Raw genomic sequence first — 5965 nt, forward strand, 5'->3', positions numbered from 1 at the left:
AACAAACAAAAACAAGAGCAAAAACAGATTCAGTAAAGAATAAAGTACTGAAATCTTTCTGAAATCCAGAGTAAAAAAGGTATACTCAATAAAACACACCAAGATTGTGTTGGATATATTGTCAGTAAAACAAGGCAAGAAAAAAATAATAATTTGCTGTTTATAAATGACAATTTTGTAAATAAAAAAGCTTGGTGTATACAAGTATTTATATGTATGCCTATCTATATACTTATCTTGTTAGCTATCTAGATATATTTATACTTCTATATGACTACAAAAGTTTTGAATATAAAATGATACCATTTAATAGCATACAAAAATAAAATATCAAGCTAAGAAAACATGATGTACAGAACAATGTTTTGTAGTTATTCTAAGTTAAGAAGTATTAAAAAGAGAACTAGACAGTCCTCGTGGAGAGTAGCCATGGTTTCCTGCTTCAACAGTGCCTGGACGGAACCCGGCGCTCGTCCCCCGCTCTGGCCAGACGCTCAGAGCCAGCCCTCGCCACCACCTCACAGTGCCCTCTGACTGCCCCAAGGTCCCCACTGCCGTTACAGCGCCATGCAGCCACTGCCACCACTTCACCTCAGCCGCCCGCCATGACGACCGTGTCCCCCTCGCAGGTGTGCCAGAACTACCACCAGGACTCGGAGAACACCATCAACCGCCAGATCAACCTGGAGCTCTACACCTCCTATGTCTACCTGTCCATGTCGTACTATTTTGACCTCGATGATGTGGCTTTGAAGAACTTTGCCAAATACTCTCTTCACCAATCTTGTGAGGAGAGGGAACATGCTGAGAAACTGATGGAGCTGCAGAACCAACAGGGTGGCTGAATCTTCCTTCAGGATATCAAGAAACCAGACTGTGATGACTGGAAGAATGGGCTGAATGCAATGGAATGTGTGCTACACTTGGAAAAAAGTATGAATCAGTCACTACTGGAACTGCACAAACTGGCCACTGAGAAAAACGACCCCCATTTGTGTGACTTCATTGAGACTCATTATCTGAATGAGCAGATGAAATCCATTAAAGAATTGGGTGACATGTAACCAATTTGCGCACGATGGGGCCCCCGAATCTGGCATGGCACGGTATCTCTTTGATAAGCACACCCTGGGAAATAGTGATAATGAGAGCTAAGCCTCAGGCTCGCTTCCCGTAGCCACAGGGGTGACTTCCCTGGTCACCAAGGCAGTGCATGCATGTTTGGGTTACCTTTACCTTTTCTGTGAGTTGTACCAAAACATCTACAAGTCCTTTCCTTAGTACCATTCCTTCAAATAAAGTAATTTGGTACCCCCCCAAAAAAAAGAGAACTAGATAAATGGAGGGATAGGGAATGTTAATGGATTGAAAGACTCAATATTATAAAGATATTAATTCTGTATAGAGTTGTCTCCTTATAATCAAAATAACATGTTGTTTATAAGAAAGATTCTGACAAGCTGGTTTTAAAGATATGGCAATTCTAAAAATGCTGGGTTTTAGAATACGTTCAAAGTTAAGTTGTTAGCAACTTAAAATAGATTGCTATAAAGTAAGTTATTTTATGAAAGCCTCTTGTTAACCACAAAGCAAAAATCTAGAGAGGACACACAAAAGATGGAGTCTATGAATACCAATTAAGAAAATAATCAAATCACAAAGAAAGAGAAAAAAGAAACAGAGGAATTATAAAACAACACAAAACAACAAAATGACGATAGTAACATACCTATCAATAAACTTCAATGTAAATGGACTAAATTCTCCAATCAAAAGACTAGACTCATCTGTTTGCTGCCTACAAGAAATTCACTTCAGATATAAGGACAAACATAGACTGACAGTGAAGGGATAGAAAAGGGTATTCCATACAAACAGAAACCAAAAGAAAGTTGGGGTAGATATACCAGACAAAGACTGGTATATCTTTGTTTAGATATACTTTGTTTAGATACTTTGTTTAGATATACTGAAACAAAGACTCTCATAAGAGACAAAGATCATCACATAATGATAAAGGGGTCAATCAAACAAGAGAATATAACATTGTTTAAGTATTGATGCACTCAGTATAGAAATACCTAGACATACAAAGTATGAACATATGTAAAGGATGAAGTAGACAGCAATACAATAATAGTAGGGGGCTTTTATTCCCCATTAACATCAGTGGATAGAGGACCTATACAGAAAATCAGTAAGGAAACATTGACTTTAAACAACGTGGTAGTACAGGTGGATTTAACAGAAATATATATATAACATTCTACCAAAATGCAACAGAATACATATTCTACTCAAGCACATATGAAGTATTCCCAGGACTGATCATATGTTGGTCAGAAAAGAAGTCTTAATACACTTAAGATGAAATCATATCAATCATTTTTTTGACCACCCACTGTATAAAATAAAGAAAACCAGAAAATTCACAAATATATGGAGATTGAACTGCATGCTATCATACACACAATGGCTCAAAGAAACTAAAAGAGAAATACAAAATTACCTTGAGACAAATGAAAATGGAAATACAACCTACCTAACCTTATGGGATGTAGCAAGAGCAGTTTGAAGAGGAAAGTTCATAGGGATAAATTTCTGCACCAAGAAACAAAGATCTAAAATAAACAACCTAACTTTACATATCAAGGAAATAGAGAAAGAACAACAAATGCACTCTAAAATTGGTAGAAGTAAGTAAAATATGAAGATCAGAATGGAATCAATGAAATACAGACTAAAACGTTAATAGAAAAGATGAAACTAAAATCTGGTTCTTTAAAAAATAAACAAAATTAACAAACCTTTAGCTAGATACACAAAGAAAAAAGAGAGGACTCAAATAAACAAATCAGAAATGAAAGAGGAGATGTTACAACTGATACCACAGAAATACAAAGGAATATAAGAGGCTACTATGAAAATTTATCCACCAACAAATTAGATAACCTAGAAGAAATGTATAAATTCCTAGAAACATTCAACTTACCAAAACTGAAACATGAAGAGAATATTTGAACAGACCAATCACTAGTAAGGAGGTAATCAGTAATCAAAAAACCTCCCAACAAGAACAAAAACATGGCTTCCCTGGTGGCGCAGTGGTTGAGAGTCCGCCTGCCAATGCAGGGGACACGGGTTCGTGTCCCGGTCCAGGAAGATCCCACATGCCATGGTGCAGCTGGGCCCATGAGCCATGGCCGCTCAGCCTGCGCGTCCGGAGCCTGTACTCCGCAACGGGAGAGGCCACAGCAGTGAGAGGCCCGCGTACCACAAAAAAAAAAAAAAAAAAAGAACAACAGCAAAAAGTCCATGACTAGATGACTTTACTGGTGAATTCTACCAAATATTCAAAGAAGAATTAATACCAATCCTTCTCAAACTCTTCCAAAAATAAATTAGGAAACACTTCCAAGCTCACTTTATGAGGTCATGATTACCCTGATACCAAAACCAGACAAGGACAACACAAGATAAGAAAATCACAGGCCAAAATCCTTGTTGAACATAGATGCAAAAATCCTCAATACCATATTGGCAAACTGAATTCAAAAATACATTAAAAGGATTATACACCATGATCAAGAAGAATTTATTCCATGGATGCAAGGATGGTTCAATGTCCACAAATCAATGTGATATACAATGTTAACAAAATTAAGGATAAAAAAATCATATTACCTCAAAAGACTCAGAAAAAGCATGTGACAACATTCAACATCTGAAGTGAGTTTATTGTTGGCAGCATACAGATGGATCTATGTATTTTGATTGAATTTAGTCCATTTACATTAAAGTTTATCGACAGGTACATAATTATTGCTATTTTTAATTGTTTCTGGTTGCTTCATAATTTCTCTGTTCCTTTCTTCTTGCTCTCTTCCTTTGTAATATGATAGTTTACTGAAGTGTTATGCTTATACTCCTATATCTTTCATGCTTCTGCTATAGGTTATTGCTTTGTGATTACATGAGGCATACATAAAATAACAGTAACATGTGAAAGAATGAAACTGGACTACTATCTTACACCGTACACAAAAATAACTCAAATGGATTAAATAATTGAGTCTAAGACCTGAAATGATACAACTCCTAGAAGAAAATACATTTCTAATAAGGGGTTAATATCCAAAATATATTAAGCCATACAAGTCAATAGCACAAAAATAATCTGAGTAAATATGGGAAGACAAACTTAAAGGACATTTTTCCAAAGAAGTCATACAGATAGCCAACAGGTATATGAAAAAGTGCTCAACATCACTATTCATCAGGAAAATACCAATCAAAATTGCGATGAGATATCACTTCATGTCTATTATCAAAAATATGAGGTAACAAGCATTGGTGAAGATATGGAGAAAAGGGAATGCTTTGCACTCTTGGTGGGAACGTACATTGGTGCAGCCACTATGAAAAGCAGTATGGAAGTTCCTCAAAAAACTAAAAGTAGGGCTTCCCTGGTGGCGCAGTGGTTGAGAGTCCACCTGCCAATGCAGGGGACACGGGTTCGTGCCCCGGTCTGGGAAGATCCCACATGCCACGGAGTGGCTAGGCCCGTGAGCCATGGCCGTTGAGCCTGCGCTTCTGGGGCCTGTGCTCCACAACGGGAGAGGCTACAACAGTGAGAGGCCTGCGTACCGCAAAGAAAAAAAAAAAAACAACTAAAAGTAGAACTACCATATGATCCAGCAACTTCACTTGTGGGTTTTATCCAAAGAAAATAAAAATACTAACTTGAAAAGATATGTGCACCCACATGTTCATTGCAGCATTATTTACAATTGCCAAAACATGGAAGAAACCTAAGTGTCCACTGATGGATGAATATATTTAAAAATTTGGTATCTTTATATATCCCACACACAGGAATATTATTCAGTAATTTAAATAAATCTTGCGATTTGTGACAAAGTGAAAGGAACTTGGGGGCATTATGGTAAGTGAGTTAAGTCATAGAAAAAGACAAATTCTAAGTGATTCCACTTACTTGTGGAATGTACAGAACAAACAAAAAATGTTCTTACAGATACAGAGAACAGATTGATGGTTGCCGGGGTTGGGGGGTGAGGGCGTGGGAGAGTGGGGGTGGGCAAAATGAATAAAAATGGTTAAAAGACAAAACTTCCAGTTGTAAAATAAATGTCATGGGAATATAATGTATACCATGTAACTATAGTTAATACTGTATTAGATATTTGAAAGACCTTAGTTCTTATTACAAGAAAAAAATTTATAACTATGCATGATGATGGATGTTAACTAGATTTTTGTGATTATGTGACAATATACACAAATATTGTATCATTTTGTTGTACATCTGAAACTAACAATGTTACATGTCAATTATATGTCAACTTAAAAAGTATACATGGCAATGCAATAATATAGGAAAAATCTAGACAATATTGATTTTAAAAAGAGCTGGAAACTTTCACTACCTACTGATCTATTATAAAGTTACATTAATTAAGATACTGTGAATGAAAATAAAACAGAATAATGGAATACAATAAAGAGTGCAGAAACAGTCCCACAGATATATTTCACTGGACTTATTAAACAGTGACCCTATAGCGCTTTGCAGAACAGGTAGGCTTTACAATAAAGAATTCTGTGAAAATTTGGTATCCATATGGGAAACTTTGCCTTTATTTCACACTACCCAAAAATGAATTCCAGATGAAGTGATATGCATTTCAAAAGTAAAACAATACATCTTCTACATGAAAACATAGAAGAGTATTTTTACAATCTTGGAAGGCAGCAGATTTCTTCAACAGGTCACAAAAATTATGAAGTATAAAAAAGATTAGATGGCAAGGTCTTCTAGTAATCTGCTCAAGGCAGATATTCCCAGCATGATCTTACTGCCTTTTAATCCTGTTTTCCACCCGGAAACCATCAATAAACCAGTTGTCCCTTGGGGTTACCAGGTGAGTTTTGGACTTGAAGTAGC

General features: G+C 36.3%; 1 pseudogene; it reads left to right on the forward strand.

The window, feature by feature from the left end:
• Positions 1–559: 559 nt before the first annotated feature.
• LOC149749604 (ferritin heavy chain pseudogene) lies at positions 560–4115 on the forward strand (annotated as a pseudogene).
• The last annotated feature ends 1850 nt before the right edge of the window (positions 4116–5965 follow it).

This window comes from Delphinapterus leucas, chromosome 3, assembly GCF_059928025.1.
Source record: "Delphinapterus leucas isolate spDelLeu-1000000601 "Yukka" chromosome 3, BTC_Dleu_Yukka2, whole genome shotgun sequence".
Taxonomy (NCBI): domain Eukaryota; kingdom Metazoa; phylum Chordata; class Mammalia; order Artiodactyla; family Monodontidae; genus Delphinapterus; species Delphinapterus leucas.